Here is a 15,591-nt window from a genome sequence, read left to right as displayed (position 1 = left end):
TAATGCCACAGTACTATAATGCGCCGTAGTAGTAGGATAAAATGAAACCATTGAACTTTTATTAAGAGAGGACAATTTTAAAGCTATGTAAAATTAAGTGGGTGGACCTAGCGGACCTCACTATAGGAAACAGGCATATGTCGTACATTTGTTAAGCCTATTTAAGGCCACAAAAAACACTGAGACGATAAAAAATAGTACACATGTATTGCGTACAGTAATTAGGAACCAGAAAGAGAAGGAAATGAGGCTGGACGCTGCTTCAGAAAAGAAAAGTTATTCAGCAGGACGGCGTGCTTAAGCGCAGGTTGTTCGTTCAAAATGCTAGACGGATCACGGAAAATGCTGCGGATGATCTCTATTTCTTCTAAAATGTTTAAAACCGAGCCCTTACGTTGAATATGTAGAATCCTGCAATTTGTGTTTATATTTGAAATGGAATGGTTATGATCCTTCAGGTGGTTAGTGAGAGAGGATTTGTAATTGCTAAGATACTAATGCTCTCTGAACCGTATGTTAAAGGAACGGCCAGTTTGGCCTAGGTATGCGGAAGGGCACTCACTACAATGGATGCGATAGACGCCCGATTGTGCTTAGCGATTGCCTTCTCTGGTTTCGTGGTGCTTCAATAGGTGCCCGACCTTATGCGGGGTGTAGAAGGCAGGTATAACCCCCTCTTTCCTAAGCCATTTGCCAATCCTGTCAGATATAACACCTACATATGGGATCCTGCAAAAATTTTTTTACAGTTATCATTATTGGTAGATGACAGGTTAATCCCGTACAGATCGTTAGAAACGCCTTTCGATTACATTTGCTGATGAAGAACATCAACAACATTTGGCTGGTAGCCATTAGCATGTCCTATGAATTTAATGGTATCCAACTCGCGCTGGTAATTTTCTTTTGCGAGAGGGATTCTGGCCGCGCGGTAAAGCACAGCACGAAAACCTGCCATTTTATGCTGCTTTGGGTGAACTGAAGAGTAATGAATAATAGAACTAGTCGTAGTTGGTTTTCTAAATATTTTGAAGTGAACATTATTGTTCGGTAATGAAATTTCCAGATCTAAAAATGGGAATGTAAAGCCAAAGTGGTATTCTATGGTACACTGAAGCTTGGGGTGCATTTTGTTAAAGTTGTGTTGAGAAAGTTGGAGCTTGGCGTCGGTCCTGTTATACAAAAGTATGATGTCATCGACGTGTCTTTTGTAGCATACTACTCTTGAGGATATTGTGGGTGGGTTGAAAAAAATTGATGTTCGATGTGATTAATGTAAATATTATACTGGCAATGGGAGATACCATGGCCAACCCATCTGTTTGTACATATATGGTGTCTTTGAAGACAAAGTAGTTATGGTCCAGGACAATTCTGAGCAAATGAAGGAATTCGTTAATTTTTTGTGAATCTAGACGAGAGAACATCCGTAAATTGGATTCAATAATAGGAATCACCTCTTTAATGGGAATATTTGTGTACATGCTTACGATGTCAAAACTGGCTAGATTCGTATCACGGTTACAGTTACATGTTTGAGGTTCGTAATTAACTTCTCTCTGTTCTTGATGGCATGATCATCATGGAAAAAATAATGCTTACTGAGGAAAAGGCAGATATTGCTAAAAGTATAATAAATGAGGAAAAGTCACGACGTTTGGTGCAAAAGCGTTAATTTATTACTGAAGAAATAAAATTGAATGGTGTCTCGCAACTGGAGAAGTATATTCAGATGCAAAGTGCACGAATAATTACAAAAGTATCGAACGGAGGCCTGTCTCGCTTGCAAACAGTGCTGTCTTGCTTTGACATTAGAATGTGCAAAAGGAAACATTCTTTAAGTTTATCGTTCTCAAACTCAATGAATACAACCGTTGCCTTTATAATTCTGTGATAAGAAACAAAGGGTAACATCAGATACGTTACTTAGTTTTCATAAAGAGTTTTCTTTTGAATGGGGACATACGACTACTGGTGTTCCGACTAATGCAGCATAAATCTTACTTTCTGCTGTTCATTCATCAGAATTAAGTCCAATAGAGTTGCAACAATAGAACAGCAAACGAAATAATCAGAGAAATTATTGACTGGTTCTCGGTAGAAGGATCATCACTTAACTCAGGAAAAACTCCGTTCAGGATTTATCATTAACTATGACAGTATAGCATACTCGAAAGAAAATATATCAACCGGTATGTTCAAAATACCTAAGTGTGCGTGTTTATAAACATCGTGCTGAAAATCACAGTATCGAGCTTCGCAAGTCCTTCATATTAGCAATATTTCCTTTGTGTATTATTATTGATTTTGATGATGAAAACATCAGAAGATTAACTTATATTCCATATTTCCATTTGTTAATGACAGATGGAGTAATTTTCTGGTGCGACCTGTAGTATATATCTGTTGAATTCACCGCTTGCAAACAGCCAGAAACTGCTAGTTTACACTCGATCGATATCTGATTGATTTCTTTTCATTGGCTTCTGTTTCTATAACCTAAATAAATTTCCATGAAATTAAGTTTTCATGTATGAAATCATTTAACATATTAGTTCTGATGTAATGCGACGTACTTTTTCGAATGCAACAAAAATTTACTTGAAATTCTCCGTCTGTCTTCATACCAGTCATTTTACTTCTAACCACTCTATCAGCTTATTAGGTTCAAGTTTGCATTTGGTTCCCTTTATGGAAATTATGCCTAACGGCGCTAAGAATTACTGAAAATCAGAATTCCCTTGTTATTGAACGCGAGATAATGGATTTTATGGAAGACACCTTGCGAGAGCTAATACCGTCAAGCGTGATATCAACGCATTCCTCCAGACTTTTGAACCAACTGAGTGATCTGTGTCAACGTGGTGTGTCAAAATACACCGACTAAGACATCTAATTTCTCCTAAAAGAAAATATTTGTTTAATATGAAAATATGAGTTACTTTATATATGCACTACCTTGACAAATCTGACTCAAGGCTCGTTCGCATTTAAAAAAATGCCATCTTTTGATGAAGATGACAAAAATATTTCATTCAAGTTTTATTTTGACATATTTATGTAAAATTTCGCTCCTTATACTTCCAGTGCTTCTATGCCCGACAGCTTGGTTCAGTTTGGTCTCAGTCAACTTATTGTAAATCTGATCTGTATGCATACTTTAACACGATTTTGCGAGAAACTCATTTGTTTTATAGTAGGCTGAACCATATAAATTGGCTTACAGATTAAATTAACGACGTTTGAAACATACGTTAAATTACTAAGAATAGCATCAACATGGTGTGAAGCTCTGTTGACGCTGATGCAATGACGCCACGAGCAACAATATTTTTTAAAAAAGGCGCCAACTGAAGGTGGGCAATGTGTTGAAGTCAGTGTTGAGGGTAGATTGGAACAACGTGTGTACCGCGCCTCGCCTTAGTGCATTAGCTTCGAATAAATTTATGGTGCCAACGCTGGCTTCATTAACAAGAAATTTTTAACTGTCTGCATTCTTGTTTTGTTTGGACTCCAAGCGGAAAATAAACAAGCGTTGCGCAAAGTTTTTCTGTTATCCTTTCGTAACATGGAACTGAAACATCTTGTGGACATCAGGCTAAGCCATGGCAGGGCATCGATAGATAAAATAAAGTAATAGAAACGATAAGTATTTCTAAAAATTTGTGGATTTGTATATTCGTTAATTCTCACATCCTTGCAAAATAAACGTTATATAAATCTTAAGTTCCACACATCTCGTACCTCGTGTACCGAATGTTTAACGAATTATCGGCCTGTATACTACCTAGGTACGTGTGTAGTAAAAACTGCCTCATAATACACCCATCTTCTTATGGATGTTGTTATGAAGGACCAACCACAATTCGAAAATATTAGTAGCAATTACAAATATAACAATACAAACAGTATCTTCTATGCACAGATTACTGTTCTGGTAGGTGTTGCACATAAAGTAGCAAAAATATTTGTCCACGTACCTTACGATATAAAACTGGTGGCAGACAATGAAAACAGTTAAAAAAGAAATTGAAATGATTTTTCCTTTTTTCATGAGTTTCTAAATAGGTATCACATCTCTGTAGGTTGATAACAATCATTAAATTTTACTTTAGACGAGCTACAGGCAGCCCATCGATAGCACACTAACAAGGCCATTAAGCAATCTTATCGGTGTCGTAGATAACAAGCAAGTGGGCTGCGATTAGCGGCCGGCCGAAGTGGCCGTGCGGTTAAAGGCGCTGCAGTCTGGAACCGCAAGACCGCTACGGTCGCAGGTTCGACTCCTGCCTCGGGCATGGATGTTTGTGATGTCCTTAGGTTAGTTCGGTTTAACTAGTTCTAATTTCTAGGGGACTTATGACCTCAACAGTTGAGTCCCATAGTGCTCAGAGCCATTTTTGCGATTAGCGGCGGATCCATGTCTTATGTAAACATAAATGAATTCATGGTCTGTAATTTGACACTTGCCGTGTAATTTGACACCTGCCCACTTAGGCACCGAACAGAACCACATGTAGTGCTGTTCGGAGCAAGGTGTGCTCAGGTTTAAGGGGAGGTTCACTATCTTTTGGTTCAAAAACCCGTTTTTTTAATTGCATTTTTGAATCCATAAAAATGTTTATAATCCACCCCTGAAACAGTTTTTCCGAATACGGAACGGAAATGTTTGTTGTTCGCGGTTGAACAAAAAAATGCACCTGCCTGAAATCGTCCTTTTTCACGTACCAGTTTTTTTCGGAAATTTCGATTTTGTAGCCGCGAAAAATTATTCTATGTGCTTGCCCAAGGGTCAAGTGATCAAGCGATCAAGGAGCTTACGATATACTATGGCTTGGCAATCCGACGGCATTCCAATTCGGTGGAACAGATGAAGAAGGCAATTTGAGCAACGAATTTCGACGGATGACCACCCACAACACCAAAATTGTCCTGCTGAGAAACTAGTTGGTGCAAGTGGCGCACTACAGAAGCTACCGGACGTCTGGAAGAATATCGACACGACCAGTCGCTCTCCAAAGAAGTTCAAAAAGTGATTCATCCGATCTACGAGGCCCTTTCGGAGGACGAGTTATTGTACCGGTGCCTGGGAGGAAACACCCAAATTCAAATGAAAGTTTGAACGCGTGTGTTTGGAAGTTAGCCCCCAAGCATTTGCATTCTGGTGCGAAGACTGTGGAGATTGCGACTTTCCTGGCAGTGAGCAGCTTTAACGAAGGGTATTCAGCAATTCCGAAGACCATGACAACGATGGACGTCACCCTGGGACTCTATTCGACGCAGTTCGCCAAGCATTCGGACGACCACTGGATTCAAGAGGCCGAAAACCTCTTGTCACCGGCCGTACCAGCGGCTCTGGAGCAGCGCAGGATGGCCCAGATCGAGCAGAACGCCCTCCATGAGGAAGAGAAAGGACTAGTTTATGGACCCGGAAGAGCAGATTGAACGTAAATTGCATAATATTGCATTTATATGTAGTGAAAACTTCAAACGCGTTTTTCTCGAAATGATTCTTTTTTTTAATGCGCGTTATGGTAACTTCAAACCTACTGAACCGATTGGCATGATTCTTTGTTTCCGACGAAGCTAACTAAATTTTCTAGGACGTGTACCACTTTTATTCCGATCCATCAACTATAAATATTTTTACTTGGCTGACTAAGTCGAAAAATCGATGAAAAAATCCTATTATGTTTCACATGGTCGCAATTTTGTTTCCTATGGTCCAAATAACTTAAGCGAGGTATAACTCCTAAAAAATCTTATATACTTCGCTACCGTCAGCTCAAATTTGATTTCAGACGAGCCAGCTGACCTGTGACATACCGCGCGTGGAAGTGTACATCGAAATTTTGTTTCGTTCCGACGGCACTTCCGCCTTTGCTCTTCGACATTTCCGGTCGAAAAAATTCCGGTTTGTAGAGGAAATATCAATAAACATTTTGACCAAATTTGACATTGATATCTATAACACACCCAGGAAAAAATTCTCAAAGAACATGCTTTTTTCGGGCCAAAGATAATAAACATCCCCTTAAGGACAGGTAAAAATAAACTACGATCACCACATGACAGCGGAAGTGGTGGATTTGCTTTGTAGCTGCTGCTTTCATGTAGATCACGAACAGGGTTGCTAACTGCTTCATTTAGATTCATTACAGTTAAAAATCGTTTTCACAACACGTAAATAGCGATCTTTCTGGTACGTTTATGCTTTTCCTTACAGATAGTAAAGTTATCATCTTGCCACTATAACAGAAATCACTACCCATTGTCACTGTAAAGAAATTTAAACACTCGTTTAGTTAATGCACGTCCTACATTCATTAAAAAATTTTAATCGAAATGCTCTGCAACAAGCTTGTTCATTCAGTAGCTTATTCAGAAATTATCACGTCTCATTGTATATACGAGAACGGGATGAGCCCTAACTCATCGATAAAATTTCAGAGGTTTCTCAGCGATATTTCCTGTGTTTTATAATACTTCACCAGGAAATTCTCAGTAGAAAGGGGCTTCACGTAGGCTGCATCTGACTGTGAAACATTCCAGAAAGTCAAACAAGCACAGAATAACTGAAGGTTTTGCTTTTCTCTGAGAGGGTTGTGCGACTGAAGGACTGACTGGCAACAGATGGCCATTGCCGATTTCCAAACATCTGGAGACGCGAGCAAAGCACAGGCCTTCTCGTCAGAAACAAGCGTGTTTGTTGTTGGATCGCAACCTTCTTGACAACTCAGGAATGCAGATGAATACTTGATACAAATTTAAGCAGGGTTCGCGACAAAATCTGACATGGAACCCGCTAGGGAACCCACAGTCCACAGAATGAAGTATCGTAACATGTATCAGAGTGAGAGCAACGTGGGATTCCCCACCTGCTGCCGAGGGAATTTTTCGACTCACTAGGTTGGCAATTTTGTCACCCTGTATGAAGACTGGAGGTGTGGTTAGGATGTGTCGATCGTTCGTTCGACGAGATTATAAACTGAATCTGCCAACGACAAAGAGAGTACATCTACATTCATAATCCGCAAGCCAGCGCGTGGCGCATGATGGAGGGTCCCCTTATCAATCTTAGTCGTTTCCTTTTCTGTTCCACGCGGAAATAAACCAAGGGAAAAACATCTGTCTATATGTCTCCGTACGAGCCCCAGTTTCTCTTATCTTCGTGTTTCTTGCACGAAATGGACGTTGGTGGCAGTAGAATCTTTCTGGAATCTACATCAAATCAGCCTCTAAACAGTACTTCGTGAAAAAGACGTCGTCTTCCCTCCACAGATTCTCATTTGAGTTTACGAAGCGTTTGTGTAGTATTCCCACGTTGATCGAATTCATTGGTAAAAAATCTAGCAGCCTGTTTCTGAACTGCTTCGATGTCTTCCTTTGATCCGACCTGGTGCGAACCCAGAGACTCGAGTATCAATCAAGGACGTGTTCCACCAGCGTTCTATAAGCGCTCTCCTTTACAAATGAACCATACTTTGCCAAAATTCTCCCAACAAACCGAAGTTGACCATTCGCCTTCTCTACTACCGTCCTTGCGTGCTCGTTCCATTACATGTTGCTTTGCTGCGTTATGCTTATACGTTTAATCGACATCACTGTATCAAGCAGCACACTACCAATGCCGTATTCAATCATTCCGTGTTTGTTTTTCCAACTTCATTAACTTACATTTTTCTACATTTAGAACAAGCTGCCACTCACCATGCCAACTATAAATTTTGTCTAATTCATTTTATACCCTGCTACAGTCGCTCAACGACGATACCTTCACGCACGCCACAGTAGATTGCTGTCCGCCCAATCCGCGAGATCAATTACGTACACAGAGCGGTCCTATCACTCTTCCACGGTGCATTCCTGACAATACCCTTGTCCCTGGAGAACAGTTGCCATCGCGCACAAGGTGGTGGAGTCTAATACTTAAGAAGTCTTCTAGCAGGTCACATATTTGGGAACCTATTCCGTATGCTCTGTCTGATGGCGCACAAAACGTGATTGATCTTAAAAAAGGTCACTTGTTGCCAACGTATTGGATGTACAGTGGCGGTGTTGGTGTGCAAATTCCAGCCTAAAGCATTGATGAACAGCGGTCTGGACGGCTACATGAGCCATGTGCGTGCTGCAGAGGTCCATACGCAGCAACGTTCGCTGAATGGTCGTCGAGAAGACACTGATGGTAGCCCTTTGGTTCATCTGGGCGGCCAGCTCCTCAACAGTTGCGCGACTACTGGCCCTTACACTTCTCTGCAGCCATCTGTACCCCTGTCATCTACAGCCCACGGTGCACCACAGTCGCCTCGCCGTCGGCTTTGGATACCACTATTTTGCTATCCAAGTGTACTTTTACTACAGCGGCTCGCGAACAGTTAACAAATTTAGACTTTAGTCTTTTGGACGTCAGATAAATCGTTCCGTTTCCGCATTATGACAAAGACTGTCCTGTTTTTCGCCCCCTCTCCCTTCCCCCTCCCCATTGCAACACGTTTTTTATACCCTCCGCTGCTAGTGCTGCTGCTAACTGCCATCTTGAGCTGTTATTGTGACTGATTTTGCACGTTCACGTCGAACAGAGGTGATGATCGCATTAATGTGACAGTACCGTGTATTTCTCTCCCAGGAGCCACCGCCTTATCGTGCCACTGTCCGTGCTCCGGGAAGCTGAGAGCTATGCTGGCGGTAGTGTAGCTACTGGCAGATCTAACCTAGCCAGACAGGTCTCAGCAGAGGAGCCAATGACCCATCTTATATCCTACATACTCCCTACCCTACCCTTTCCTCAGTTACCACTCCTTTCCTCATCTTGCATACCACTGCCTTGTGGTTAGTCTCGGGAGGGATGAACGCTAAGGGAGAAAACCCTAATAGAAAATCTGGAGTGGGGCCCAAAAGGCGGTTGGAAGGCGTACTACATCCCCTCCCGGCAACTCTTGCAAACAAAGTGATACCACACGTATTGGCTTGCCTTTCCTCTGGACACTATCATTTTGGTCGAGAGGGAGACGCATGGGCGACTCACTTAGCACCCAGGCAATTATCGTCCTTGAGAGGACACTTCAGCGACGTCTAAAGACATCGGAACAACACGGGAAGAGGCAGTTACCGGTTATAAGCTGTCTGACTGGCGTAAGACTTGAGCGCCGGGGGCCACTTCCGCCGGTGGGATAGACCATCGCATATCGCTGGACAGCTACGCCCGCCTCAAACTGGGAAGCCAATAAGGTGCTGTCCCGCCACTATCCGCCTGCTTCGTAGGGTGTGTGGAGCTTAGAAGTGATCTTCAACAAGCGGGTAGATAAAGTACACCTACAAAAACAAAAAGGAAATAATGAAGATACCACCATTTCGTATTGCCACCTGGAATGTCAGGCCCATGTTTCCAAGATACACTGACGAGACTGCTAGAAGTGTGCTGTATTTATGGTCTGTGTATCACAAACACGTATTTCCAACTTAGAGATCGACACACGGCGACCTGGGGACAGCCCCGCTCTCATCACTGGCACCAACGTGATTCTGTCATAGCTAGGCGCACAGATCTAAAAAATGTCCTACTGACACGAAGCTATCATAGCGCTGACTGCAACACTGACCATGCTTTGGTGGCGAGCAGAGTGAGGTCACCCCTGAGAAATATCACCACGTTAAACAGAGAGGTCAACCGCGGATCAACACATATCATGTTCATAGCTCACAACGAAAACAAGAATTTGCTAGTAGTTTTGAAAGGGCTTTATCAAAAAATACACAAACAGAAATGAATATTGATAACAAATGAGCACAACTTTTTGACGCCATCGACAAGTCAGCAGTATTGGCCTATGGAATGAAAGAGAATAAAAACAAGGTCTGGTACGAGCAAAATTTGGAGGAGATGCAACCAGTCATTGAGGCAAAACGGAAAGTCCTGCTCGCTTATAAAAGAAACCCAAATGGAAGAACTCGGGATGGCTGGTGAGAAGTAAAGAACAGGGCACAACAAACATCTAGATGATGCGCAAATAACTACTGGCGAAATCTGTGTGCAGATGTACAGAAAGCTGCCGATTGTGGGGACATTAAGGCAATGTACGATGGTATTAAGAATGCAGTTGGTCCAACTGTCAGAAAAACAGCTCCTCTGAAGACGAAAACAGGGGAAGTTATTACTCATGAAGGCAAGCAGATGGAGCGCTGGGTTGAACACTACCTCGAGCTGATATGCAGCTGAAAATGAAGTAAGCAAGGATGCACTTGATGAAATCAAACAAATGCCAGTTATAGAAGAGTTTGTTGCAATGCCCACTATGAAAGAATTTGGCAGAGAGATAAAAATGGTTCAAATGGCTCTGAGCACTATGGGACTCAACTTCTGAGGTCATCAGTCCCCTAGAACTTAGAACTACTTAAATCTAACTAATCTAAGGACATCACACACATCCATGCCCGAGGCAGGATTCGAACCTGCAACCGTAGCGGTCCCGCGGCTCCAGACTGTAGCGCCTAGAACCGTACCGCCACCCCAGCCGGCGGCAGAGCGATAGATTCCCTAGCTAATGGAAAGGCTCCAAGTGAAGGTGGGATCTCTGCAGAGATTATTAAATATAAATCCTGTCCTTCTACAGCACCTACGTTAACTTCTCACAACCATCTTGGAAGAAGGCTGCGTCCCACTAAGTATGGTAAATTCAAAGATTGTTACCTTGTATAAACAGAAACAAGACAGAAGTGATTGCAACAATTGCTGAGGCATTTCACTGTTGAGTGCAGCCGAGAAGGATTACACAAGAGTTGTCCTCAGGCGATTGTAGTTCCTAGTATTTAGAATTTACCCAGAACCTCAATGCTGCTTCAGACCTGGCCGATCAACTGTGAAAATGATTTTTTCTCCACGACAGCTGCAACCGAAGTGCCGTGAGCAGCAGAGACCACTGTATATTGCTTTCGTTGACCTCGTGAAAGGATTTGATTTGGTGAGAAGAATTGGACTCTTCAAGTTGCTGCAAAAGATTGGATGCCCACCTAAAGTATTACGACTAACTGTCTCTTTCCATGAGAAAATGCAAGCAACAGTCTGTTTCAACGGCAATACATAGGAACCATTCCCCGTAAATAGCCCTGTGAAGCAAGGGTGTGTGTCAGCTCCTACTCTGCTTGGCATTTTCCTTTCTCTTCTGCTCATACTTGCTTTTGAAGTGTGGGAGGAGGGAGAGTATTTACATACAAGGTCTGGTGGAAACCTCCTCAAGATTGCCCGTCTCAAGGCCAAGACCAAAATCAATTCAATTGTTACTCGCGAGTCGTTATATGCAGATGATGCAGATCTGGTAGCAAACTCAGAGGATGAGTTGCAGTATGTAATCAACAAGTTATCACGTGCATGTTGAAAATTTGGTCTTACCATCAACCTCCAAAAGACTAAGATCATGGCGCAGGGCACCACCAACCTTCCATCCATCAGCATTGAAGGCACCCTCCCCAGGTAGTTTATGATTCCGCCTACTTGCGATCAACAATACTTAGCAATTTGTCTGTGGACACTGAGATTACTAACAGAGCTACAAAACCATCGGCTGTTACGGGTAGCTTGAAAAACAGAGTATGGAAGAATGGACTACCCACATTAAAAACTAAATTGGAAGTATATAACGCTTGCGTCATCAGCACCCTTCTGTATAGCTGTGAGACATGGACAACTCTTGCTAAACACGAATCTCGACTCAACAGCTTCCATCTCCGTTGTCTCCGGAGCCTTCAGATCTCTTGGAAGGATAGAGTGCCCAACACCGAAGTACTACGGCTCGCAGGCAGAACCAGCATTCATGCACTCCTGAGCCAGCCACGTCTAAGGTGGCTGGGACATGTCCGGCTCATGAGTCCAGAGCGAAAACCGAAAAAAGTGCTTTGGGAGGGTGTGAGGCCAGTATAAAGACCGCACCGTCTTTTCAAAGATGTCTCCAAGAGAGATCTGACCAAGGCCAGCATCGGTACAAGTCAGTGGGAAAAGACAGCTGGTGACCGAGTCAAGCGGCGACAAACTGTGTGCAATGGGGCTAAGCTTGAGAACGATCGCACGCAAGACATCAGGAAGAAGGCAAGACCGAAGGAGAGAGCGGCCTTTGGAAGAAGTCCTTCACATTTCAAGTGCACTCTCGAGAGGGACATTCCAGCCATAGCAGATGTTGCAGAGTCTGAACCAACTAAGCTACACCATCACCCTTCGAAGATACATCTGCAAATGATAATAATAATAAACGTAAATGTATGTATGTGTCATTTTGGAATGTAGTTCACTATATCTTAGCGCCCAGCATGGGGCCATTTCCTTATCAGTCCCTCAGTCAATTTAATTTGTACGCAGAATACTACTTTGGTACAAGAGACCGGTAGTCTTATGTGGCTCATAACATATTAATACTGTAATTATAATTTATTCGTTTTTGTTACCCCCGCTAGTTCTGTTTCTGTGAAAATATCTATTCAACAGGGATAAACCGAGAAATATGCCATCACCCTAACATGAAACGTTCTAGCTTCTCGCAGGGACTTATTTACATATGCGAAAGTACTTTGCTGTGGCTGCCGTTGCGGCTAGGACAGTTTAGCACAGCGTCGTAGTACCGCTCTTCCATTCAGTCCATGGACCCGCACTCGAGCTCCATTTCGGCCAACTTCCCGTTAGTAAACGCATCCACTCTATGTATCACTGTTTATGTACAACTAATACTACCGGCAAACCAAATCCGAGAGTGAACCAAGAAGTACCGAATGCAAGCTTGAGGGCGAACAGTAGAGTGGGAATTACTGTTGACAACACCAAGTTTTATCATCGACATGAAGAAGTTTATTTCCAAACAAAATACACAGTGCATAACATCGATATTTCCATTGTTGTACAGATATAAAGATAAACTGGAGTAAGAAATCATACGAAATGCAATTATCCGCAACGGGCCATGGGTTTCCTGTAAAATCCCTTAACAAACTCCAAAATTTTTCCGTTGGGGCCTGGGTTCACACTGTGTATTCATTAATGATTATGTGAGCGATGAAGCATTCTAGTATTGGTGTACTCTGTTTACAAAATTGTTCGTCATGACCTGGGTTGTTATTCTGTTGACAGAACGTTGTTGTTGTAAGTATGGGAGTTATGCCAGTCCATTGTGTTTATATTATGGATATATTGTTAATTTTCTTGGAAGAGAACCTTAATCCGACTTACTTATTTTAGTACAGATAGCAAATTACCGTTGTAGTTTTCAGGTTGTTTGTTGGAAGATTCAGATGGGTGTACGAATGACATCAAAGTTAATAAACGAGAACTGTTAACTGTAAATATCAATTGACTCTAGCAATACCAAATTAGTTTTCATGACGTACATTACAGAGGGGGGGAAGTACTTTATGCCTACCCCAAACTATCTACAAACATTAAATTCGTTAATTGTTATTGAACTATATTAAGAACATACTTTTTAAAGAAATACTGATGTGCTAGTAGCGTCTATAAGATAAACATATGTCTTAGCACACTTTTAGCAACATAAACATATTTTCAGTAGTGTATACTACCAAGAAGGAAGGGGGCGAGAAGGTACTTTATGTCCACCTTAAGAAGATTTTAAAAATTCAAACTTCGTTAATTGTTGTTGAACTATATTAAGAACATACTTTTTAAAGAAATACTGATGTGCTAGTAGCGTCTATAACATAAACATATGTCTTAGCACACTTTTAGCAACATAAACATATTTTCAGTTGTGTATACTACCAAGAAGGAAGGCGGCGAGAAGGTACTTTATGTCCACCTTTAAAAGATTTCAAAAATGCAAACTTCGTTCATTGTTGTTTTTAAAGAGATACTGATGTGTTAGTAAGGTCCTGAACCTGAAGATATTGAATATGATGTTCACTGGGGAAAGTGACATCTACTACTGAGAGTTAAATTTGTGGGTTGAGCTTAACTGAAAAATTTAAAACATTAATGGAATCACGTAAAAGAATTCATTAGGAGCAGCAAATACTTTTTTGCAACATTTTAAAATGTAACATAACTGACAAGATTATAATATTTTGAAAGTGTGAACACAAAGTACGCCAGCCCTTTCTCCTTGGTATTGCGGTGGTTAAAGTAATGCGTGACATTTGGGGATGTTAAACGCGACTAGGCTGCCCAATTAGGAAGCCAGGTTAAATGCCACACATGCCTTTGTATTTGTTCCGATATCCACAAAATTCCATACCTATTTTAGTCAAGGTTATATGCATCAGATCGGGGATGAAATAAGCAACAACATGATGCACTTGTCTCTTTTTAAAATATTACTGAACGACCGTTACAGGCAGCTATCAAATTAAGAAGCTCCATGTCCCACAACGTACTAAAATAAAAATATCCATTTATCTGGCGGAGGTAAGAAGATTTCCTATTTGTTTTATTTACATTGTTTTGCGAAATAATGTGTCACTTGAGTTCTGTGTAGTGGGCTTCCTTGGAGGTTCGTTGAATGCCCACAAGGTGCCACTAGCAGTATTGATGTTTCGTCTGGCAGCCGGGAGAAGGCGCAAGCTGGCAGAACCACTAGACGCAGTTCTTGCGCCAGCGTTGTTAAGAGGAGAACACAGGGCCTGAGGAGGCATCCTGGGAAGAAGAAGAAGAAGAAGAGGAAGAAGAAGAAGAAGAGAATCAATCTGTTCATTTGTGAATAACTCAGCTCAGCGCATTCATCTGTCCACTTAATTATTGATATCCCCTGTAGCACTACTTTTGAAATGGTTTATATTCCCCTTCCTCAGTCTTCCCTTGATCTCTGTAACTCACACAATACTTCACTCTGAATATAAACTTTCTGAAATATTGCAGTTATTTAATGTATCACTGTAGATTACGTGTCACAACAAGGAAAGTTGTGTTCCAGTGGTTTTTAGGTAAGTTACTTGCGGTGGGTAAAGTATGTACAGAAGATAATCTTCGTTGTAACTTCTACGCGATCTTAGGTTGCAATGTAGTATATGATTTAATCGCGTATCTCACCCACTTGCAGGATTTGTGCTCTTTATCTGACGCCAGTTTTCCTACAGAGAAATCATCATATCAATCATTATACTATACTGAAGTAAGTACCGTTTTCACGTATTCCAGACGTCAGACACCTTCCAGACCCTGTAGTTAGATACCACACTCCAACAGTGAAACTGTGGGCCACTAATCACTACAGCCACTTAAAAGACGTCGTTTACGCAAAACCATTATTCACCACTGGACGTCTGTTGTCGTCTGGCTGGTCATGCCTACAGCAGACGTCAGAGATAGGACTGCACATGTCTCCGCCGATATTTGCATAGATGCTAGCGAAACTGCATGTAAAACAGAGACCTTGTTCCACAAAATACGAATATAATGTACTGATTGACACAGCATGGCACGTCGTTGACGCACTTTATCGTTAGATCAGCGATGCCCAACCTATTGTGTAATAAAACCTTACTGTATAACAAGGTATGAAAAATAATCATATTTTTTTATAAAGAAATTTTTTTTTTATTATATTCACTTAGATGCCACAGCTAGATGAAAACTCAAAATCGAATGGTCAGTGTTAAAAA

This window comes from Schistocerca cancellata, chromosome 8 (genome assembly GCF_023864275.1).
Source record: "Schistocerca cancellata isolate TAMUIC-IGC-003103 chromosome 8, iqSchCanc2.1, whole genome shotgun sequence".
Classification (NCBI taxonomy): Eukaryota; Metazoa; Arthropoda; class Insecta; order Orthoptera; family Acrididae; genus Schistocerca; species Schistocerca cancellata.
This window is presented reverse-complemented; position numbering follows the sequence as displayed.